The sequence below is a fragment of the Setaria viridis genome, chromosome 8, assembly GCF_005286985.2.
Source record: "Setaria viridis chromosome 8, Setaria_viridis_v4.0, whole genome shotgun sequence".
Classification (NCBI taxonomy): Eukaryota; Viridiplantae; Streptophyta; class Magnoliopsida; order Poales; family Poaceae; genus Setaria; species Setaria viridis.
Genome location: NC_048270.2, coordinates 37,812,566 through 37,836,820, shown reverse-complemented (window position 1 = coordinate 37,836,820; position 24,255 = coordinate 37,812,566). Strand labels below are relative to the sequence as shown.

The following is a 24,255-nucleotide window of genomic DNA, read 5'->3' as shown; positions in this document are numbered from 1 at the left end:
TCTCCGATCATGAAGCTAAAGCTCGCCTCTTTTGGGAAGCTTACAAAGAAAGGATGGGGAGATCTTATTTACCCACATGTACTTTGAACTCCCCTCTCTTTTGACACCAGTTCTGGATTTAGAATTGCTGGAAGCTCCCTTCTCAAAAGAAGAAATTGACCAAATTATCAAGGATCTTCCAAGCAACAAGTCACCTGGCCCAGATGGCTTCAATGGGGAATTCCTCAAGACATGCTAGCAGGTAATTGCTGAAGACTTCTATGAATTATGTGAGGGGTTCTATGACAAAAGAGTATGCGTGCAAATATCAATGCCTCCTACATCACACTCATCCCCAAAAAAGACTGCCCCATGGAAGTCGGAGATTTCAAACCTATCTCCCTCCTTAGCTTAACCATCAAGATAATAACCAAGCTCCTAATAGAATGGCTTCAGAAGATCATCCTAAGACTACTGCATCAGAACCAATATGGTTTCATAAAATCCAGATCTATTCAAGATTGTTTAGCCTAAGCATTTAAATATCTACACATTTGTAAGACTTCCAAGAAGGAGCTCATCATTCTCAAGCTTGACTTTGAGAAGGCATTTGATAGAATAGAACACCAAGCCATATTGGACATCCTAAAACACAAGGGCTTTGGGTATAGATGGATAGGATGGATTAAGGACATCCTCGGTTCTGGAACATCCTTATTTCTACTCAATGAAGTATCAGGGAAAGTCTTCCACTGCAGACGAGGGGTCAGGCAAGGGGATCCACTGTCTCCACTCCTCTTTGTGCTAGTAGTGGACCTCCTTCAATCTATTTTGAATAAGGCCAAAGAGGAAGGAAGCTTACAATTGCCAATACCTGAAAGAGCTGGTCTAGATTTCCTAGTTATCCAATAAGCACATGATACCTTACTGGTCATGGAAGCCGACCCAGTTCAGCTACTGCATCTAAAGCATTTGCTAAACCTTTTTGCAGACTCAACAGGACTTAAGGTCAATTACAACAAATCTGTTATGGTCCCCCTGAACACTCCTGAGGAAAAAGTACAACAACTCTCATCAGTTTTTGACTGTCAGGTTGGAAGTTTTCCTTTCACTTACCTAGGACTCCCACTAGGAACAACAAAGCCTAATATTGAGGAATTTCTACCCCTAATCAGGAAAGTGGAGAGAAGGATAGGTGGTATCTCCAACATGATATCCCACGGGGGCAAACTAGAGCTGGTTAATTCGGTGTTCTCGGCCTCACCAATGTTCCATATGGCCACTCTGAAGCTTCACAAGGGGTTCATCTCTCAACTGAAATACAGGAAGCATTGCCTCTGGCGAGGATCTGACTTATCATCTAAAAAGCCATCCAAAGTGGCCTGGCCTATGGTATGCCTGCCCAAACAGCAAGGAGGACTTGGAGTCATTAGTCTGAATAGCCAAAATGAGGATCTCCTGCTCAAGTTCCTCCATAAGTTCTTCACGAAGGCAGACATCCCATAGGTACATCTAGTCTGAGACAACTACTATCATAATGGAAAACTGCTTGGACATAAACAAAAAGGCTCATTTTGGTGGAAAGACGTAGTTAAATTACTAGACAGCCTTAGTATGGGTTTCGGATGGTTGTACTATCTTATTCTGGATGGACACATGGAACGAGCAGGTTCTCTCCCTGGAATTTCCCCAGCTCTCTTCGTTCGCTAAAAACAAGCTAATCACATACAAAGAAGCCATTAGGAGACCTTCCCTATCTCACAACTTCCATCTGCCACTCTCGGAGAAGCCCATCAACAGCTACTTACTCTGCAAAATAGAATGAGGAATGTTGTCACTCAGCAGGATAGAGATCAGTAGACCTACATCTGGGGCAGCCCCCACTTCTCAGTTGCGAAAACTTACAAGGCCGTGATGGGCCTGAGAAGTGTCCACCCAATCCAGCGATGGCTGTGGAAGTCGAAACGCCAAAAGAAAGATAAGGTGTTTTTCTAGCTGCTAAGTAAAGACAGACTAAGTACCAAGGATATCCTAGGCAGGAAAACAATGAGCCTTGAATCCTATACCTGTGAGCATTGCATCCTTCAAAAAAGAGAGACAATGGCACATCTCTTTTTCAGATGCAACTTTGCAAAAACCTGTTGGTCATCCATTGGAGTAACAACGGTTACCACCAGACATCCACTCCGGATACTCAGCTCTATCCAACACAAGCTGAATGTACCCTTCTTCATGGAGATCACTATCCTGATGACCTGGAGCATTTGGTCTGTGAGGAATGACTGGACTTTCAACAACGTTCCCCCCTCGGTTCATGTACAGTTCTGCAAGTAGCGCACATGCAACACGTAAACAGGTTGACCCACACCCACACCAATAATAGAATTAAAAGATTTGGTGCTAGCAGGAGTACCGTTGACTACTGCTGGCAGTTCATAATGAGCTCGCAATGATTCAGTAACCCCATATAAAAATTAGGATAAATAAGATTGCCCTGCTGCCCGAATCAGGATCAACCTCTAAGCTTGTCGTAAAATTCAATCTGAATGAATGCAACAGATCTTTTCGATTTCCAACAAAAAAAATAGCTCGGCTAGTGGATCCATTTGATGTGAAGAAAATACCAGTGTAATAGGGGAAACAGTGATGAATTTGGCAATGCTATAGCTCAAGCATCATACAACTATGCACCTGGGAAAAAAAAGCATGCAACTTGGGATCATATCCAAAGATAAAGTGTTGCTCGCTCACTCACTCTTATCCCCAAGTTCATTCCATCCAAATACCATAAGGAATCATAATGGTCGAGACCAAAAAGAAGAACAAGAAGGATTTATCAATTTTTTCTATCGCGTTTTGATCGCTATGATTAGCATCGACATTCCAAACGTACTCTCTCCTATTAGTCTAGCAAGATATAGGCATCCGCTGTACACAATTGTGCCATCACGTACGTACGTGTATGCTTGCTCCTGAGATTCGTTGATAGAAAATGATAACATGCATGGCTGCTACAAACTGCTGACTAACGAGCAGCGTGGTGCAAGTAGCATGCACGTTTGCAAGCGTGGCTGACGCAGCAAGCAGTGTGATGAGCATTAGAAGGTATAGGCCTGTTTGTTTGGGATTATAATCCACCTAAATTATATAAGTCGGATTATGGGTCTTGAATACTATGGTAAAATATCATTTTGGGACCACATATAATCTGAAATAAGCTACCAAAGGCTAGCTTATTTGGGGTCCCCTAGTGGTCCCATGATGACCTTTTATCCTCCTACCCTTTAACCATAATCCGGCTTATACAATCCAGGAGGGAAACAAACAGGCCCTTAGAGCGTTTGAATGCATTACAGTAGGATGAGCATGCATTTCATTCGTTGTAGTAGTTAATGAGATATTACATGCATACACACCAGCGTACCAGCATGTGTAACATTTTCTAATGAGCACCATTGACTGAGGGAGTTTATAATGAACCTGTCATCCAGTCCCTGCATATGAAAATTCGGAGAAATAGGGTTGCTGACTGTCCATATCACGATCGGCAGGGTTTGCTATTGTTTTTGCTATTGTTTTTTTAGAAAGTGGAAAAAAAATATCAAGCCTCTGCGACCACATACAGTCGAGGGTTGTAGCTATGTTGTCCAATTTTTGTTGGTGATGTTTAGGGTTCAGGTTGGATGAGGGGCACGCTTAGGGGGAGACCATGGGCGTATGCTAGCCTGCTGGAGGCAACGGAGTGGGGGGGTGGGGGGTGGGGTGGGGGTTGTGTGGCGGGGTTGTGTGGCGTTGTGCCTCTAGCCATGGTGGTGGAAGATCAACATTGGGGGTTTTGGTGGCGAAACATCAACGATCTATTTAATGCAGTTAGGGTAGTACTCCCTCCATCTATTTTTATAAGGTATAGTATGATTTGGCACGATCTTCTAAATAACACTTTGATGACATTCATTTTTCTTATATGATATTACTTATGATTATAAACTTATAATCACAGTAGAGTATATTTGATTTTGAATCCAACCATACAAAGTTTATATTATACAAATAAAAGATTAATGGTCACGTTATTGGTCAAAGATTGCAAAGTTTGAATCTTGATATGTGTGTGCACCTTATAAATAAAAACGGAGGGAGTATCCAGTAGTGGAATTGTGTCCGAGAGGAGGGAGGAGCACATCAGCTCAAACTTTTGGGAAGAGATAGAAGATAGAGAAATAGAAAAATTAACCATAGTATTGTGATGGAAGGTACAATGCAGGTAAATATATTGCGGTAAAAATAATAGCCGTAAATTTCTCAAGATAGGTAATAACCTTTTCAAATAAAATTACATATGCAGGTGTGCACAATAATGCATGACTGGACTTGAATTACATATGCAGGTGTGACACGACAACCGGAACAATCAAAGGGAAATTAGAATTAAACGCAAATACCCGGATCTACGGCCGGGACTTGAATTACATTCATGCTGTAGTAATACGCATAGACCAATTATGGCTTGCATGGTGGTGGCCGCGGGCTGGCCGGCGTCACGGTGTTGAGGCTGCAGGTAGTGACGCAGAAGGACGCGCACAGCCCAGTGACCCTCACTTTGCACGTCGTGAAGAAGAAGTTGATATTGTTCAGGACAGCAGGGGCGATGGCAATGATGTTATTGCACGTGTTCGTACCGAAGCCATCGCAGAGACCACGGCAAGTCGCGCGGCAGTCGTCCTGGATGTCAGCCATCGCCGCCGGCGGACCCATGGAGAGCAGGGCCAGCGCGATGCAGGCGGCAACAATGGCCATCTTGAGCATCGCGGCAGCCATGGTGATCAGGACTAGCTAGTTGTTGCAGCTATAGCTATAGGAAGAGATCAGATGGAGAGGAGGAGAAGTGCATGTTGGGATAGCAATGCAGATGCGCTATTTGTAGGCAGAAAATTTGTCCATCGTGAGAGTATAATACAGTTGTGCAAGTAGCATGCACGTTAACACGGTTGACCCGCCGACACATCAAGATGTGTTACTAATTAATGGGCTCGCCTGATTCAGCAACCCCATATAAAAATTAGGATAAATAATTCAATCAGAATCACCATGTAAGCTTGGCGTAAAATTCAATCTGAATCAATGCAACATATCGATCTTTTTGGTTTCGAACGGAAATAATAGCTCATTTGATGTGCATATCCATTTGATGTGCAGAAAATACAAGTGTAATATAGGGAAACAGTGCTGATGTTGGGAAACAAGTTTCAGTTGCTGCGATTCAATTCCATGAAAATGAACGTAACGTTACATTGGGTAGGGCTCTCCTTTCTTATAGTATCTCGGAGGACACTTTAAATTCCGCAATTATCCTTACTCACCCACTACGTTACTAGAATATGCTTTACATAGAAGTCTTTTTAAGAGGTAACTTGTATGACTTGGTCTCCTCCTTTAATCATGCTTCCCACGCGTTCAGGCAATCCCGCGAATCACGCTCTCAGCAAGTCCCGCGAATCACGCTCCCACGTTTTTAGCACCTCCATGACTTTGACCTCTGGCCCAAGACCACCTTAGCCTCGGGCCAAAGAGACCCCACCTCCGCGCCGTGAACCTCGGCTTGTTTCAACGACCCTGCATAAGATAGTGGACAACTCGGCGCTCGGAGTCAGCTTTGAGCGCTCAAGGGTAAGCTTCATCAGTGCTTGACAATCAGTAATTGTTTCCCGGCTTTGAGACTGACCTCGCGGCAGCGTCGCGAGGTTAGAGCTATCTTTCATGCCAGATTTGTTCCTCGAGGTTAGGAACCCTCACCTGAGGCTACTTATTTTGCGGGGCTGAGTTGATCATGGTAAACAAAACGACCTCAAGGGTGACCATATTTTTTGGACAATCCCCAACAGTAGCCCCTCGTGGGCGAGGCTCGACACCGACGACCGAACCCGCGACTTAACGATCTGATCCTAAAAAATGTCACCCTCGAGCGTCGGTTAGAAATGAGCCAACGGTTACCTTTTTGGTGTATTGTGTCGCTTTCCTATTGGATGACCCTTCATATTTGGCTCGAGGTTTTAGGCGCCGTTTCGCGCCCTTTAACGCTCCTATAAAGGGTGGGGGGTGGGGTGCAGGTCGCTTTTGTTTTTACCCTCACGGCTGAGACCTTTTGTACTCCTGCTTCGCTCGTTGCTTCCGTGCTTTGAGGTTCGTGTGGCGTATGCTGTTGTCCTTGGCCTCAAGAATCTCGAAGGTAATGATGTTATTTGTGTCTCTCTTTTACTGTGAGTTTTTCCTTTGCTTTTATTTCTGAGATGATGTTTTGATGCTTTGCAGCTGGCTTGTAGTATGCGAACCACAAGGCCCATGACATCAGAGGAGTTTGCTGAACAGACTAGGCTTTCCAACAAGGCTAAGGAAGACCTGGATGTGGATAAGGCCATCGAGGACGCCGCGAAGCTAACCTACGGTGACGAGGGTAACGCAGGCAGCGGTGACTCTGAGAGTAGCTCCGAAAGTAGAGAGGACCTTACAGGCGTCGAGGCAGATCCGTTAGAGCTAATGGCAGTAAAGGAAGTATACGTCCCTACCATGCAGTTCGAGAAGTCTTTAGTTTCCAACAACATGATAAAGTATTATGTTGACAAGGGCTACTTCCCCGAGGGTTTCGCTAGGGCACCTGGTGACGAAGATGTGCTAGCGCCTAGGGTAGGCGAGGCTATTGTGTTCAAGGATTTTTTTCATTGTCGGATTGAGATTTTGGTGTGACAAGGAATTGCATATGATCTTGGACCAATACAAGGCAAGGCTTCATCATCTCACTCCGAATGCCTTTGTTGCTCTGTCCAAGTTCTATTGGGTGCAGCGTACTTTTGGCGGTCACATTGATGTCGATGGTTTCACGAGATTGTTTGAACTCCATATCCAGAGGAAGAGAGTTATGTTTGATGACGAGGAAGGTATTTTTGAGACAAAGTTTGGGTGCTGTAGCTTCGCGGCTCGGAGGAAGAACAATGAGAAGCAAGGAATCAAGAGGATTGTGCTTTCTTATGCATAGAGGAATAGGTGGGAAGACGACTGGCTAAGCTACTAGTTCTATATTAAGATTGATATGGCCGATGCGTTTGGTATTAGCCGACCTTTCTATCCCTTCTATGCTCCCTTAGGCCCTATGGACATTAGTACTACCTCTGCTTTTACGAGGTCCAAGGTAGTCAATGAACGCGAGGGCGCTTTCCTCCTAGCCTCGAAGTTGATCCCCGGGCGGGATTCATTGAAGAGTTTCTGGCAACTAACATTTGGCCCCTTTCTGATGGGTGGTGTCCGCTGGAGATTGTGCTGAAGGAGGTTCCGTGGAGTACTAGCCCACTCCCTTACCCTCGCTTCGGGGTGGAGCTGCCCGAGGGTGCCAACCCCGGTCTTTTTGCAGATGATGTTCAGAAACATGACATTGATATTATTGGCCCCTGCACTAAGATTTAGCTGTCATTGGCCCGTGGGATCGTCGCACACGAGCTTCGGGTCAATCGTGTGTTTGAAGAACTAGAGGTTGAGGTTGCGCCTCACCCCAAACCTTGTAAGATTTTGAAATGGATGCGAGAAACTAGCGCAATAGGCTCGGAGCAGGCTGGTGGCAGTGGCAGAGGGAAAAAGAGGAAAGTCGAGAGGATCGCTCTTAAGGTCGCGGCAGGGACTTCAAAGAAGGATGACAACCAAGCGATCGTCGTGCTCGAGGTTGAAAAAGCTAAACTAAAGACCTCCAGCCTCAAGGCTCAGAAGAAGAAAGAAAAGCTTGGACAAGGCACTTCGAGCGAGGTTGCAAAATCCTCCGTGCCCCCTGTCTCCAAAGTTGTCCCGGTTGCGATGAAATCCGAACTCAAGGCTGCCGGCGCGTTGGCCAGTTTGAAAGTGAAGAAGTCTGTGAGAAAGTCTCGCGTCGGCAAGGACCTGAGGAAAAAGGGGAGTGAGGATGCCTTTTTGAAAAATGTCACCTTCTTGCGTTGCTGTGATAGTTTTGGCTGAGGCTAAAGCTTTGGTGCGAAAGGACAAGATGAATTTTCAATTTGAAAAATGTCACCCCGCCATTCGTCCTTTTGCGTGGAGGGGGTTTAGACTGAGCATAGCTTATTCTGAGTGTTAACGCGGCCTTTGATCGCTTGTTGCAGCCTCTCTATTTTCTGAGTTGCAAGCTCGAGCCTAATCGCTGTGATCTTTAAGTGAAAATATAAGTTTCTGCACATATAGTGCGCATTTAATGTTAGGCTATGCAGCTTATTGCTGCTTTAACATATCTTGCACGCAGACACAACTTAAAATTAGGATAAATAAGATTGCCTGCTGCACGCCCGAATCAGGATCACCCTCTAAGCTTGTAGTAAATTCAATCTGAATCAATGCAACAGAACTTTTCGATCTCCAACAAAAAAATAATAGCATGGCTAGTGGATCCATTTGATGTGAAGAAAATACCTGTGTAATAGGGGAAACAGTGATGAACTTGGCAATGCTATAGCTCAAGCATCATACAACTATGCACCTAGGAAAAAAAAGCATGCAATTTGGGATCATATCCAAAGATAAAGTGTTGCTCCCTCACTCGCTCACTTGTATTTGTTAGTTTGATCTCCCAACAGACTCGCCCCAACGGACGAGTTCGAGCCTTATCTCGCGCCCTGATCGGGGGCGCACAACCAGTCATGGTTGGTGGGGCCCCGTCGCACATTGCCAAATAAAAGGAAAGGTGGAGGCCGAGGGCACGCAAACCAAGATTCACTGTGCCCACCAAACCCACCAACAAACTCTAGCTGATCTACTGGAGATGGTGTCAGTGGCGGGAAGCACCGCCAACACCTAATGTCAGTGGCGGGAAGCACCGCCAACACCTAACCTCTGCGTCAACGTCACCGTCACCAACACCGCCATGGCGTCCTCTGATGAAGCCCGACGGTCGGTCATCCTCTCACTCTCCCCTCTAGGAAGTCCCTGTTGTAGATCTAAGAAGTACTTGACAAATGTGGAGAGTCAGTTTACTGGATCATCAAAGGCATATGCAAGCACTCTCATAAGAAAGCTTGTTACTATGAAGTATATTGGCAGTGGAATAAGGGATCACATATTGAGAATGAACAATATATCTTCCAAGCTTAAGTCTATGGAAATGGAGCTTCCAAAAGAGTTTATTGTCCATTCTAATCTTTACCTCCCTGCCCAAAGAGTTTGAGACCTTTGCTGTGAATTACAACTCATAGCCAGAAAAGTGGGGTATTAAGAAGATGATTGCCATGTGTGTGCAAGAAGAAGAGAGGCTTAAGGGTTCGCCCGGTGATACTGTCAATTACCTGAGGCAAAACAAGAAGCGGAATCTTTAGAATTCTAAGCCACAAGGGAAACCTCAGTGGAACGCCTCTTTTTCTAAGGCACATGGAAAGGCTCCAATGTATGATCACCATCAAAGATCAAACCATAAAGAGGTGGTGGACAAGGACACTTGCAAGTGGTGCAAGAAGAAAGAATACTACCAGAAAGGCTGTGTGGATTTCCTGAAGCATGTGTGTTATAGAGGTGAGGATCTTATTACATTTGTAGATGAGTCCTTGTATTTAAGTTATGCAAAATATACTTGGTGGATTGATTCAGGTACAACTGCTCATGTTGCAAATTCATTATAGGGACTGCATACGAGGAGGACCCTGCAAAGAGGAGAAAGAAGCATTACTGGGTCAATGGTCAACGGTCAACGCATGGGCCCCATAGGTCAACAGTGGGCCCCACAAGGTACGCCCCACGAGCGGACCCACAGGTGGGCCCCCACCTATCACATGGCGGTGATGGGGTGGCCACGTGGCTTGCGACGACGGCGGCGAGTGTTGGCGCGCCGTGGCGTGTCACGGCGAGGTGCGGAGCGCGCACGGCGGGCAGGCGGCGAGCTATGGTGCGCGAACAACACGCTGTGCGGCGCGACGCGCAGGCGGTGACCGCAAACCAGTGTCACGATGCCGCAGCCAGCAGCCGCGGTGACCGCGAACCTCGCGCGACGTCGCGTTAGTTGGATGTGGGCACACGATCGAGCGGTGTGCGGGCGCGGTGCATGCAAAGGCAAGCAGCAGAGTTGGCGCACGCGAAAACGGCAAAGGCAAGCCAGGCGAGCAGCGCAAGTAGCGAGGCCAGAGCAAGCAAGGAGGTGCACGCGAGCTCAAGTGCAAGGATAGTGGCGACAAAGCGCTTCCACAGGCGGAGCAGGCAAAGGGTAGCACAAAGGCCATGGCTTTAGGGTTTCAGGTAGTCAGGAGAGAGGGGAAAGGTGAGATCTTGGAGGCTTACGAGGCTGTCTCGGTGAAGGGGAAGAAGAGGTGGCGGCAGAGTAGACGAGGTAGACGGCGGCGAGGAGGAAGAAGTTGGCGACGGCACTTCACATGGACAGAGCCATTTTTCTCCCGCGGACGGCAACGACTCCTCCGACAGGGCCTCCTCCTTCTCCTCCCAACCCTTCTTCTCAACTCGGCCCTCCTCTCAACTGGGTGGCGGTGGTGGACAGGCAGCCCCTGGAGCGGATGGGATGGCCTTAGGGCATGCCCAAAGCCCCATTTTATAGCCTGGCCAAGGCAGTGGAGGGGCTTAGAGTAGCCCGGACGTTGATCCTAGGGTTGCGCACCTGGAGCCCGTTGCGGCGCATCTGACGGCCCTGGGAGCGGGGTTAGGTGGTGGAGTAGGGGTAGCAGAAGCGCCTGGTGGAAGCCTCCAGAAAGGGGACACGCCACCCCCAGCTGCGAGGTAGTGCACCTGTGCGTGAAGCTTTTGCGTCCGTGCGAGGTTGAAGAAGAACAGGAGAGGGGAGATCGAGACGGGCTGGGCTGGCGGTTTGTGGAAGAAGAAAGTGGCCTGCGAGCCGGCCTGAAGGAAAGGAAGAGCGGCCCACGAAGCTAAGGGGAAAGGGTTAAGAGGGCTGGTTGCTTTGGGCTGGGCCAAAAGAGAAAGAAAGGTGGGTGGCCCGCTGCAGCTGGAAAAGAGGAAAGAGGGTAGGCGGGCCAGTGGTTGAAGTTGGGCCGAAGGCGGCCTGGTTACTTAGCGTGGCAAGCTGAGCTTAAAGCAGTTTTGGGCCGGTAGGCTGGCCTGGCTGAGGGAGTTTGTTTTGCTTTTGTTTTTATCTGATTTCATATTTGAATTTGGAATATGAATTTGAATTTAGGGATTGAGTTTGCTTTTATACAACACTCAAACAAGAACTCCAAATAAGATCCATAACTCCAAATCATGCCACACATATTCAAATTTAGAATTTAGGAGAGAGAGATAGAGTAGTTTGCAACACGCACACATCCATACATAAAGTTTTCAAATTTTTGAGAAAATTACAACCATGATAATATTTCAAATTTTTGGAATATTACAACAGTTGTCGTTGAGAGTGGAGTGCAGGCTCTCCCTCCACCAGTGACCTTAACCTGTCTCCTCCAACCAACTCCTCGAGCTCTTCAGCTCCTGACAATTATCCTCTTCCAGTGGTGATCTATAATTCAAGGGTTCCACAAGCTATCGTGCAAGACCCACCGGTTCTCAACAATCAGATTATGGAATTGGATGATGTGGTGGCTGCAGTGCCCCCATTGGGCCAAAATATGGACTTCCATGCAGAACAAGATGGGGCTCAACTCAATGATATGGAGATGGATCAGGATGTGGTGCTGGGGTTGCCTGGCATCCCCCCAGGACAGCAGGGCATTTTGCCAAATCAAGCCTAGGAGGCCCCTTTTTAGGTTAATCTTAATGTCAACATGGTCCTCACCCCAGTTCAACCAAACACACATGACCTGGACCTTCTCTTAGGCAGACTCAGACAATCAGTTCCTCTGACAGATGGACCTAGCATCAAGGACATTACCACCCCAGGGCCTCAGCTCCAAGTCAAAATCCAAATGTCTACATGATTTGGGCCCAGGTTTTCTCTCCTGTAGGATATCTTGAGTAGGTGGTTCACATACCAACACATTGGGCCAATTTCTTCATAGTGGTGTTGCTATCCCCCCAACACTTCGATTCGGCCAAGAAGTTCCTAGCCTCCAGAGCCAAGGAGGCATTGCTAAGCTGCACTGATTCATTTGCCATGACGGCCTTCGCCATCCGTTCTTTGTGTCTCAGTAGCAGCCCGGTTATTTTTCTTAATGAGTAGGAGGAGACTGGTACTTCTTCTCCTCTGAAGGAATCGGACCTGAGCTAGAAAAACAAAAGGCTCCAAAGAAAGCTAGGGCTAGATTGGGAGCAAGGGCTGTGCTGGAAGTTGAGTCTAGCATCGGGAGAAGCAATAGGCTCAAAGATAGAAGGGGAGGATTTCGCAAAAAAAATTGCCAGGATAGAAACTGCCTCGCTTGCAATGCAGCGCCACCATCTCTCTCTTCTTCAAGCATTCAAGACCTAGGTGGGCAGGTGTGTGGCATCGACTCTGCCTGAACCACTGATGATCTATTGATCTCCAAGCCCACCTCTCAGAAGACCATTGGAGATGGAAAGGAAAAGGCCTCGGTGGATATTCCGCGTAAGGGGAAAGCGAAGAAATATCGGGCCAAAACAGACAACGCCTGGGATACAATCAAGAAGCACTAGGGATCTAGGACATGGTTAGATCTTCCAGCTGGTCTGTTTTAGTGAAGACAAGTATCTTTCATTTATCTTTATGTTGCAAATCACACTATGTTGGTGGTTTAAACTTCCTAGGAATAGTTATTTTGCTGTTTGGTTAATGTGGGATTTACCTTATTGTGGTTGTGTTGCTTCAAAGAATTTGAGGGGTTCATCCCCTCCTTTTTGGCTTTTTGGTTCAAGGTTTATCCTTTCCACGCTTATTTTGCCACTGTTTGTTGAGCCGGCAGTGAGGTATTACCAAGCACACACCATTTCCAAATGAACCAAAAAAGATCCTGGAACATGTTATCCTCGAATGTTAGGGGCATCAACTCCCAGACAAGATGGAACGTAGTCAAAAGTAAAATTTCTGAGTCCAACTACGATATGGTTTGTCTACATGAGACTAAACGTGAATCTTTTGACACAAGATACATCTGGAATTTCTGCCACCCCCCAACTAGATCTGTTTGACTTCCTCCCATCCACTGGTAACTCGAGGGGCACTCTAATAGCATGGAATGGCTCGAAGCTCAAGGGTCAGCCTATCTTCCGAAACAACAATGCAAGCTATCAGGAGACAGGTGGACCCTCGCTAATATTTACGCTCCCTGCACCCCAGAGGGGAAGATGCCTTTTATAGATTGGTTCAAATGGATAGAAATGCCTGAGGTTGAAAAATGGCTAATAGTTGGGGACTTCAATCTTCTCAGGGAACCAGAGGACAGAAACAAATCGGGAGGACATGTCAAGGAAATGCTTCTCTTTAAGGAAGCAGTTAGCAGGCTTAGGTTAACAGAGATACACCTTAAAGGTTGCAAGTACACTTGGTCCAACAAACAAATCATCCCCTTGCTGGAGAGACTAGACTGATTTTTCATCTCTAGCTCTTGGATTATAACTTATCCCAACACATTTTTCCCTCGTTATCCAGGGACTCGTCGGATCATATCCCTTGCATTGTGTCGATCTCTAATAGCCTACCAACACCACAGGTCTTCCATTTTGAGAACTACTGGCTAGAGCATGATCAATCCCCTTTCATTCTCCAACAAGGATGGGTGTCACCTTTTCCCAGCTCTGACAAGGCAAAGAACATAGGAGCCAAATTCAAAAACATGAGAAAGGTTTTTAGGACTTGGAAGTCTCAACTTCCCAGTCTGGCCAAAACAATTCAGACCACAAAAGATGTCCTGCAGCTCTTAGATATCATCGAAGAAACCAGAGACCTCACCCTGCAGGAGTGGAACTTTAGGGAAATCATATCATCACATCTTAATAGCCTTCTTCATCAACAGAAGGTCTATTGGCAGCAGAGAAGCTCTATTAACTGGGCAAAAAATGGGGGATGAAAGTACAAGATTTTTTCATGCTCGGGCCTCTGTCAGAAATAGGATCAATTACATCTCCTCACTAACAGATGCCAATGGGTAGTCTTTCTCTGATCATGAAGCTAAAGCTCACCTCTTTTGGGAAGCTTACAAAGAAAGGATGGGGAGATCTTAATTACCCACATGTACTTTGAACTCCCCTCTCTTTTGACACCAGTTCTGGATTTAGAATGGCTGGAAGCTTCCTTCTCAAAAGAAGAAATTGACCAAATTATCAAGGATCTTCCAAGCAACAAGTCACCTACCCAGATGGCTTCGATGGGGAATTCCTCAAGACATGCTAGCAGGTAATTGCTGAAGACTTCTATGAATTATGTGAGGGGTTCTATGACAAAAGAGTATGCGTGCAAATATCAATGCCTCCTACATCACACTCATCCCCAAAAAAGACTGCCCCATGGAAGTCGGAGATTTCAAAGCTATCTCCCTCCTTAAGTCAACCATCAAGAAAATAACCAAGCTCCTAGCAGAATGGCTTCAGAAGATCATCCTAAGAGTACTGCATCGGAACCAATATGGTTTCATAAAATCCAGATCTATTCAAGATTGTTTAGCCTGAGCATTTGAATATCTACACATTTGTAAGACTTCCAAGAAGGAGCTCATCATTCTCAAGCTTGACTTCGAGAAGGCATTTGACAGAATAGAACACCAAGCCATCTTGGACATCCTAAAACACAAGGGCTTTGGGAATAGATGGATAGGATGGATTCAGGACATCTTCGGTTCTGGAACATCCTCAATTCTACTCAATGGAGTACCAGGGAAAGTCTTCCACTGCAGACGAGGGGTTAGGCAAGGGGATCCGCTGTCTCCACTCCTCTTTGTGCTAGTAGCGGACCTCCTTCAATCTATTTTGAATGAGGCCAAAGAGGAAGGAAGCTTACAATTGCCAATACCTGAAAGAGCTGGTCTAGATTTCCTAGTTATCCAATACGCACATGATACCTTACTGGTCATGGAAGCCGACCCAGTTCAGCTGCTGCATCTAAAGCATTTGCTAAACCTTTTTGCAGACTCAACAGGACTTAAGGTCAATTACAACAAATCTTTTATGGTCCCCCTGAACACGCCTGAGGAAAAACTACAACAACTCTCATCAGTTTTTGACTGTCAGATTGGAAGCTTTCCTTTCACTTACCTGGGACTCCCACTAGGAACAACAAAGCCTAATATTGAGGGATTTCTACCCCTAATCAAGAAACTGGAGAGAAGGATAGGGGGTATCTTCAACATGCTATCCCACGGGGGCAAACTAGAGCCGATTAATTCGGTGTTCTCGTCCTCACCAATGTTCCATATGGCCACTCTGAAGCTTCACAAGGGGTTCATCTCTCAACTGGACAAATATAGGAAGCATTGCCTCTGGCGAGGATCTGACTTATCATCTAAAAAGCCATCCAAAGCGGCCTGGCCTATGGTATGCCTGCCCAAACAGCAAGGAGGACTTGGAGTCATTAATCTGAATAGCCAAGATGAGGCTCTCCTGCTCAAGTTCCTCCATAAGTTCTTCTCGAAGGCAGACATCCCATAGGTACATCTAGTCTGAGACAACTACTATCATAATGGAAAACTGCTTGGACATAACAAAAAGGCTCATTTTGGTGGAAAGACGCTCTCCCACCACCCCTACATGGCCCCCGCGCCGCCACGCACTGCGCTGCCCTGCTCCCATGCCTGCTTCGCGCCCGGCACCTGTCCAGCCCCTTCCGTCACCGTCTCCCACCCGCCGCGGCACTTTGGTAGTCTCCATCGAGCCGTCGCCGTCGACTCCGAGCAGCAAGGCTTCCCCGAGCCTCCCGAGCAGGTATGATTCCCTGATTCCCTCTTGTTGCACACCACTCCATGGCATATGCGCGGAGAATTCTTTCTTGTCATAACACTTCTTTCAGACGTATGAGTAATTTTGCTGTAATAGGATTCACACTCAAAGGACAATGATGGAAAGGAAGACGGTAGGCATCTGAGGACTTGTTTCTTTTTCATGATAAAGACTAATAGAATTGCATATCTATTTTCATAAGATGATGGGTGTAATCTGTCAATATGCAGGCAGTTCTCAGAATGGCATATCTTATTCAGCCTGAGGAGATCAAAGGGTACAGTCCCTCGACATGTATTTGCTTATCTTTATGAAGTATAATAATTATACTAAAATCTTGATCTTTGAGGATATGTCTTGTTTAGTTGGTACAGTATTTCTTGCTTTGTAGAACCAAATACTGTTTTTTTATATTCACTGTATTGATAATGCTATTCTAGATAACCATTTTGAAGTAGCAATTCCAGAGACAAACTATTTGATGCCCTGTTGTTTCCATTTTCCATGTTCAGCTAAAAATTTCCTGGGTTCCTCTGAACACCGTCCTTTAAACTTAGTAAACAACAAAAGAATAGCTAGCAGCAAGCTATAGGGTCTTCACACTGATTTTTAAATTTGTGGTTGGTGGATAAGTTATGGGGATCATCTTTGAAATGCTCAATCTTATTTTTTCTTTATGTGTGGTAAACATAATATACTAATAAGGATATGAATGAGCAAAACGACAGCGATGGCAGCAGCCACCAGAAGCAGCCTGATTCCGATGCCCAACCTGGCAATGAGTCTTGACCTGTTTAGCCCAGGATTGTTGTAACACGGCATTGCCATTTATTTTCTCGAACAAATATCGAACAGAAAATAGGACAAGGGCTGTCTATGAGATTGGACCGCCATCTTGGATACAGAAAGAGATGAACAACAACTCAATAGCAAAGCATCTTGTAAGAATATTAATTTTTCCTGTTGATACTTTGAAGTTAGGAACAGCATTGAAGCCATTCAATTTTGAACATATGAGATTTTGTTGACAAGCTTATGTCTCATTTTGGAGAATCTGAAACTACACATCATTTGATATTTTTAATTATTGATAGCATAAATGTGCGTACTATTGCAATGGATTCAATTGATATTTCTTATATTCAGGCTGTTGCTGTTGTGGAAAGAGAAATTATGAAGACACTAGAGTAGCAATACATGGAGACTCTGAATGCCTCTGAGAGACGGCATACCAAAATATCTTGAGAATCAGGTTCAAAGACTAACAAGAAGACAATCTATAGCTCCCTATGTTGTGCCAAGTCAGGTAGATATGCATGCAGATGTTGCAGCTTGATGTAATGATTAGTTCATTACTGCCTATTTTGATATTTTGATTGTTCTTAATCACAGTTAGGAGCATTCATGAACACAGTTAAACGGATGCTAGATGTGTTACACTGTTTTCAGACTTGTTCTGTTATAATAATGATGGCTTGCTTGGTTTGGTAATTCAGTGATGCTTTATGTGGTGTTCTGAAGCAAACTGCATGGTTTGCCTTGTAAAGTCAGGCAGCATAATTTTGCACTCTACAAACTTAAGAGACAGTATGCAAACATCCAATAAATTAGTAGTAATGTACCAACAAATTGTTTATGTCTGTATGGTTTATCTCAAATTATAAAAAAATTATAATGTAGCAAAAATTATTGAAAGTAACATTTACTATGAACTATAGGCAAATCATTTGTAGAGGTCTGGATGATGTTGCCATAGGTGCTCAATGAGGTCATCTTGAAGCTGATTGTGAATATCTTTATCCCTTATATTCTTGTAATTTTTAATAAACTCCTCAAGCTCAGGTGTTTCATCGTGAGAAATCTTCACCTTTTCTCCCACCCCATCATAATTTAAATCATCTTCCTCATCGTGCTCATCCTCAACTATCATGTTGTGCATAATGACACAAGCCCTCATAATTTGTCCGATGGTGTCTTGATCCCAAAATCGAGCTGCCCCACTAACGATAGCGAAACGAGACTGTAAAATCCCAAACGCTCGTTCCACATCCTTCCTACAAATTTCTTGGGCAGTTGCAAAATATTTCTTCTTGTTACCTTGTGGTTCAGGTATGCTCTTCACAGTTGTGGCCCACAAGGGATATATGCCATCAACAAGATAATAACCCATTGTATATTTATTGTTATTAATGGTATAATTCACCTTTGGAGCTTGACCTTTAGCTAGCCGTGCGAATAAAGAAGACCGGTGCAAAACGTTGATGTCGTTGTGGGAACCAGGCATCCCAAAGAAAGCATGCCAAATCCAAAGATCTTTATTTGCAACACCTTCAAGTATAATTGTAGGCTCATGCACATGCCCAGTATACATACCTTGCCATGCCGAAGGACAATTTTTCCACCTCCAATGCATACAATCAATCGACCCAAGCATACCAGGAAAACCTCTACTCTCTCCAATGGCAAGTTATCTAGCAGTATCATCTTCATTAGGTGATCTCAAGTACTCATCTCCAAAAACCTCAACAACAGCACTGACAAACCTTCTCAGACTCTCAATAGCAGTACTCTCACCGATACGGACATAATCATCTGTAGCATTAGCTGCTACTCCATAAGTTAACATCAGAAATGCTACAGTAATCTTTTGCAGACTAGAAAGGCCAAGTACACCGGCAGTGTTTCTTTTCTGCATGAAATATTCATCATGTTGCTCTACGGCATTCCATATGCGTACAAACAGTGTACGCCTCATTCGAAACCTGCATGTCAAGAGTAATGAGACACATGTATAATATGAATTTTTTGAAAAAATGGTCCAAATAAATCTATTGTTTACATACCGTCATCTGAAATAACTATGTCCGTACGTAGGATCATCTGAAAAATAATCTTGATACAACCTTTGATGCCCTGCCTGTCTATCTCGCTGAAGTACTTGACGACCTATGATAGAGATTAAGAAATCATCATCGTCATCATCTGACGACGAATCTAACACCAGATGCATCGAAAGGCTTCATCGATTCATAGCAATTCCTTTTTACCTATCTTCAATTCAAGTTGGCGATCGAAGGAACTGTTTTTCCTAGGTATTGGCGGCCACAAAAACCTCATTACGATAGAATCCTCATTATAGCATGTCAAAGCTGATCGCAACAAAAAAACAAAATGAAAATGATGCTGCGAAGTTAATCATTACTTTGATCCAGCGCAGTGCACGGAGGATGCAGGATGCAGGCCTGCTGGCATCAGGAATGCCGCGCAGGGGCTGCCAGAGTTAGTCCACCATGCGCAGGGGGGTGGCGGCGTGGGACCTCCGTGCGCACAGGCAGGCGGCGTGATAGGGTACCGGAGAAGGATTTTTGACGGGCTCAGGACACGGTACTAGAGAAAAAAAATCAACCGATACTAATGGGCCCAATCCGATGACGTGGCCTCTTTTAAATTATTGAGGAGTAGTTTTTAGCGATCTGCTCCGGGCTGATATGTTTTTTGGGGAAAAAATTTTTAGCATAGCTCCCAATACCTCGTTTTGGGGAAGAATTTTTTGGGGAACTCTTGGAGTTGCTCTTATATAATCCAGGAGGGAAACAAACAGGCCCTTAGAGTCGTTTGAATGCATTACAGTAGGATGAGCATGCATTTCATTCGTTGTAGTAGTTAATGAGATATTACATGCATACACACCAGCGTACCAGCATGTGTAACATTTTCTAATGAGCACCATTGACTGAGGGAGTTTATAATGAACGTGTCATCCAGTCCCTGCATATGAAAATTCGGAGAAATAGGGTTGCTGACTGTCCATATCACGATCGGCAGGGTTTGCTATTGTTTTTTTAGAAAGTGGAAAAAAAATATCAAGCCTCTGCGACCACATACAGTCGAGGGTTGTAGCTATGTTGTCCAATTTTTATTGGCGATGTTTAGGGTTCAGGTTGGATGAGGCGCACGCTTAGGGGGAGACCATGGGCGTATGCTAGCCTGCTGGAGGCATCGGAGTGGGGGGGGGGGGTAGGGTGGGGGTTGTGTGGCGTTGTGCCTCTAGCCATGGTGGTGGAAGATCAACATTGGGGGTTTTGGTGGCGAAACATCAACGATCTATTTAATGCAGTTAGGGTAGTACTCCCTCCATCTATTTTTATAAGGTATAGTATGATTTGGCACGATCTTCTAAATAACACTTTGATGACATTCATTTTTCTTATATTATATTACTTATGATTATAAACTTATAATCACAGTAGAGTATATTTGATTTTGAATCCAACCATACAAAGTTTATATTATACAAATAAAAGATTAATGGTCATGTTATTGGTCAAAGATTGCAAAGTTTGAATCTTGATATGTGTGTGCACCTTATAAATAAAAATGGAGGGAGTATCCAGTAGTGGAATTGTGTCCGAGAGGAGGGAGGAGCACATCAGCTCAAACTTTTGGGAAGAGATAGAAGATAGAGAAATAGAAAAATTAACCATAGTAATGTGATGGAAGGTACAATGCAGGTAAATATATCGCGGTAAAAATAATAGCCGTAAATTTCTCAAGATAGGTAATAACCTTTTCAAATAAAATTACATATGCAGGTGTGCACAATAATGCATGACTAGTACTTGGTGACACGACAACCGGAACAATCAAAGGGAAATTAGAATTGAACGCAAATTACCCGGATCTACGGCCGGGACTTGAATTACATTCATGCTGTAGTAATACGCATGGACCAATTATGGCTTGCATGGTGGTGGCGGCGGGCTGGCCGGCGTCACGGTGTTGAGGCTGCAGGTAGTGACGCAGAAGGACGCGCACAGCCCAGAGACCCTCACTTTGCACGTCGTGAAGAAGAAGTTGATATTGTTCAGGACAGCAGGGGCGATGGCAATGATGTTATTGCACGTGTTCGTACCGAAGCCATCGCAGAGACCACGGCAAGTCGCGCGGCAGTCGTCCTGGATGTCCGCCATCGCCGCCGGCGGACCCATGGAGAGCAGGGCCAGCGCGATGCAGGCGGCAACAATGGCCATCTTGAGCATCGCGGCAGCCATGGTGATCAGGACTAGCTAGTTGTTGCAGCTATAGCTATAGGAAGAGATCAGATGGAGAGGAGGAGAAGTGCATGTTGGGATAGCAATGCAGATGCGCTATTTGTAGGCAGAAAATTTGTCCATCGTGAGAGTATAATACAGTTGTGCAAGTAGCATGCACGTTAACACGGTTGACCCGCCGACACATCAAGATGTGTTACTAATTAATGGGCTCGCCTGATTCAGCAACCCCATATAAAAATTAGGATAAATAATTCAATTAGAATCACCATGTAAGCTTGGCGTAAAATTCAATCTGAATCAATGCAACATATCGATCTTTTTGGTTTCGAACGGAAATAATAGCTCATTTGATGTGCATATCCATTTGATGTGCAGAAAATACAAGTGTAATATAGGGAAACAGTGCTGATGTTGGGAAACAAGTTTCAGTTGCTGCGATTCAATTCCATGAAAATGAATGTAACGTTGCATTGGGTAGGGCTCTCCTTTTTTATAGTATCTCGGAGGACACTTTAAATTCCGCAATTATCCTTATTCACCCACTACGTTACTAGAATATACTTTACATAGAGGTCTTTTTAAGAGGTAACTTGTATGACTTGGTCTCCTCCTTTAATCATGCTTCCCACGCCTTCAGGCAATCCCGCGAATCACGCTCTCAGCAAGTCCCGCGAATCATGCTCCCACGTTTTTAGCACCTCCATGACTTTGACCTCTGGCCCGAGACCACCTTAGCCTCGGGCCAAAGAGACCTTACCTCCGCGCCGTGAACCTCGGCTTGTTTCAACGACCCTGCATAAGATAGTGGACAACTCGGCGCTCGGAGTCAGCTTTGAGCGCTCAAGGGTAAGCTTCATCAGTGCTTGACAATCAGTAATTGTTTCCCGGCTTCGAGACTGACCTCGCGGCAGCGTCACGAGGTTAGAGCTTTCTTTCATGCCAGATTTGTTCCTCGAGGTTAGGAACCCTCACCCAAGGCTACTTATTTTGCGGGGCTGAGTTGATCATGGTAAACAAAACGACCTCAAGGGTGACCATCTTTTTTGGACGATCCCCAACAGTAGCCCCTCGTGGGCGAGGCTCGACACCGACGACCGAATCTTTTATAGTGTCTCGGAGGACACTTTACATTCCGCAATTATCCTTACTCACCCAGTACTACATTACTAGAATATGCTTTACATAGAGGTCTTTTCAAGAGGTAACTTGTATGATTTATATAGAGGTCTTTCTTTTAGGCATAAAATTTCTTGTAGCGCCTAGCACGTTAACACGGTTGACCCCCTGACATACAGCTAGATTGCTAACGAACAGCGTTGTGCAAGTAGCATCGTTTGCAAGCGTGGCTGACGCAGCAATCAGTGTGAGTCGCACATGCTTTCTACAAACAGCGAATGGCTATATGCCAGTCAAGGTTAGTGCTGTTGAGATCGATTTGTATAGCCCCCAAATAGTCGTGCTTAGAAGATTTTACTCTTCTTGCAACTTGTTGACACCTCACTCCCAGAAACAATAGATATGTTGAGTGTTTTTCATTTGCTGAGTGTATTTCATCGGGCACTTGGCAAAGGAGGAGTTTGCCGAGTGTCTCCATGGAAACACTAGGCGTATATATTGCACTCGACATAAAACGTAGTTGCAGAGTGTCAGAGAGAAAACACTCGGCAAAAACCAATATGACACTCGGCAAAGAACGGACACTCGGCAAGTACCCACCATGTGACCGGCACATGCGACGCTTGCCAAACGGCGTGCTGGCCGTTAGAACTTTGCCGAGTGTCCGTTAGCGACACTCGGCAACAACTTATGTTTGCCGAGTGTTTTCATCAGGCACTCAGCAATAACCTATGTTTGCCGAGTGTTGGGACCAGGCACTCGACAAAATAATAAGTTTTTTCCTTCCCCTGCCCTCCACACTTTTCTACTTTCCACATACAACATGTGGTACCCCTTGATATGTTTCTCAATCTGTTTGCTATATTTAATTAATTTATTGCTATATAAGTGATTCAAATAATGGAATAAAATGAGTGGAAAAATAATATTCATATTTTTGAGTCCAGTGTGAGGCCTTACCCAGGAAATGAAAGGAAATTTCGAACATCTTGTTCTAGAAATACGAACATGAACGTGTGGCTGAATGATTTTTAAATTCTAAAAGAATCAAACGAAGTATGAAAATCACGAGATTTGTCAAGATCTCATGATATCATATGTGGAGGCTGTGGTAAACAATTGAGAAGATTTCACATAATTTGTCACGTACGATGCTTACAAACCGAAGCATCTCCGAAGAAGAATCATAGCGTTGAGAAGGATCCCGTAATATTTTGAGTCAAATTGACGATTGAATTGGGGTTTGACTTCAAAACTTTTTTGTATAGGCAATAGACAACATAGATTGGTTCATGTCAAATTTTGGTAAATTTTCCGGATCTGTTTGATAATTTTGATTTATTAACTGCAATTATAAAATTTTAATTGATATAAATTGAATTTGAGCTATAACTGCATGAACTAATGGAATCATATTCATAGAAAAATCAATTATGCATTGTTGAGTGAATTTGACAAGGTATTTTCAAAGTTCATCGTAATAAATTTAGTAGAACACGTTATGAAGAAGGAGGAGAGTGGTTCATGAAATATAAATTTTCTTTGCCGAGTGTTCCCTAGATGACACTCGGTAAACAGTAGAATTTCTGCCACCCCCAACTAGATCTGTTTGACTTTCTCCCGTCCACCGGTAACTCGGGGAGCACTCTAATAGCATGGAATGGCTCCAAGCTCAAGGGTGATCTTCCAAAACAACTTTTCTCAGTCCATCGAACTACAATGCAAACTATAAGGAGACAGGTGGATCCTCACTAATATTTACGCTCCTTGCACCCCAGAGGGGAAGATGTCTTTTATAGATTGGTTCAAACGGATAGAAATGCCTGAGGATGAAAAATGGTTAATAGTTGGGGACTTCAATCTTCTCAGGGAACCAGAGGACAAAAACAAACCGGGAGGAAATGTCTAGGAAATGCTTCTCTTCAAGGAAGCAATTAGCAGGCTTAGGTTAACAGAGATACAACTTAAAGGTTGCAAGTAGACTTGGTCCAACAAACAAATCATCCCCTTGCTAGATAGACTAGACTGATTTTTCATCTCTAGCTCTTGGATTATAACTTATCCCAACACATTTTTCCCTCGTTATCCAGGGACTCGTCGGATCATATCCCTTGCATTGTGTCGATCTCTAATAGCCTACCAACACCACAGGTCTTCCATTTTGAGAACTACTGGCTAGAGCATGATCAATCCCCTTTCATTCTCCAACAAGGATGGGTGTCACCTTTTCCCAGCTCTGACAAGGCAAAGAACATAGAGCCAAATTCAAAACCATGAGAAAGGTTTTTAGGACTTGGAAGTCTCA

General features: G+C 44.7%; 1 long non-coding RNA gene and 1 pseudogene across 1 annotated transcript; both read right to left on the bottom strand.

The window, feature by feature from the left end:
• Window positions 1-950: 950 nt before the first annotated feature.
• LOC117834104 (uncharacterized) lies at window positions 951-2,278 on the bottom strand. Its single transcript, XR_004635700.1, has 3 exons — window positions 2,046-2,278; window positions 1,885-1,929; window positions 951-1,788 (listed from the first exon to the last, which is right to left on the bottom strand). It is a non-coding gene; the product is annotated as an uncharacterized lncRNA (long non-coding RNA).
• Window positions 2,279-17,503: 15,225 nt separating this feature from the next.
• LOC140220309 (uncharacterized) lies at window positions 17,504-20,831 on the bottom strand (annotated as a pseudogene).
• Window positions 20,832-24,255: the final 3,424 nt, after the last annotated feature.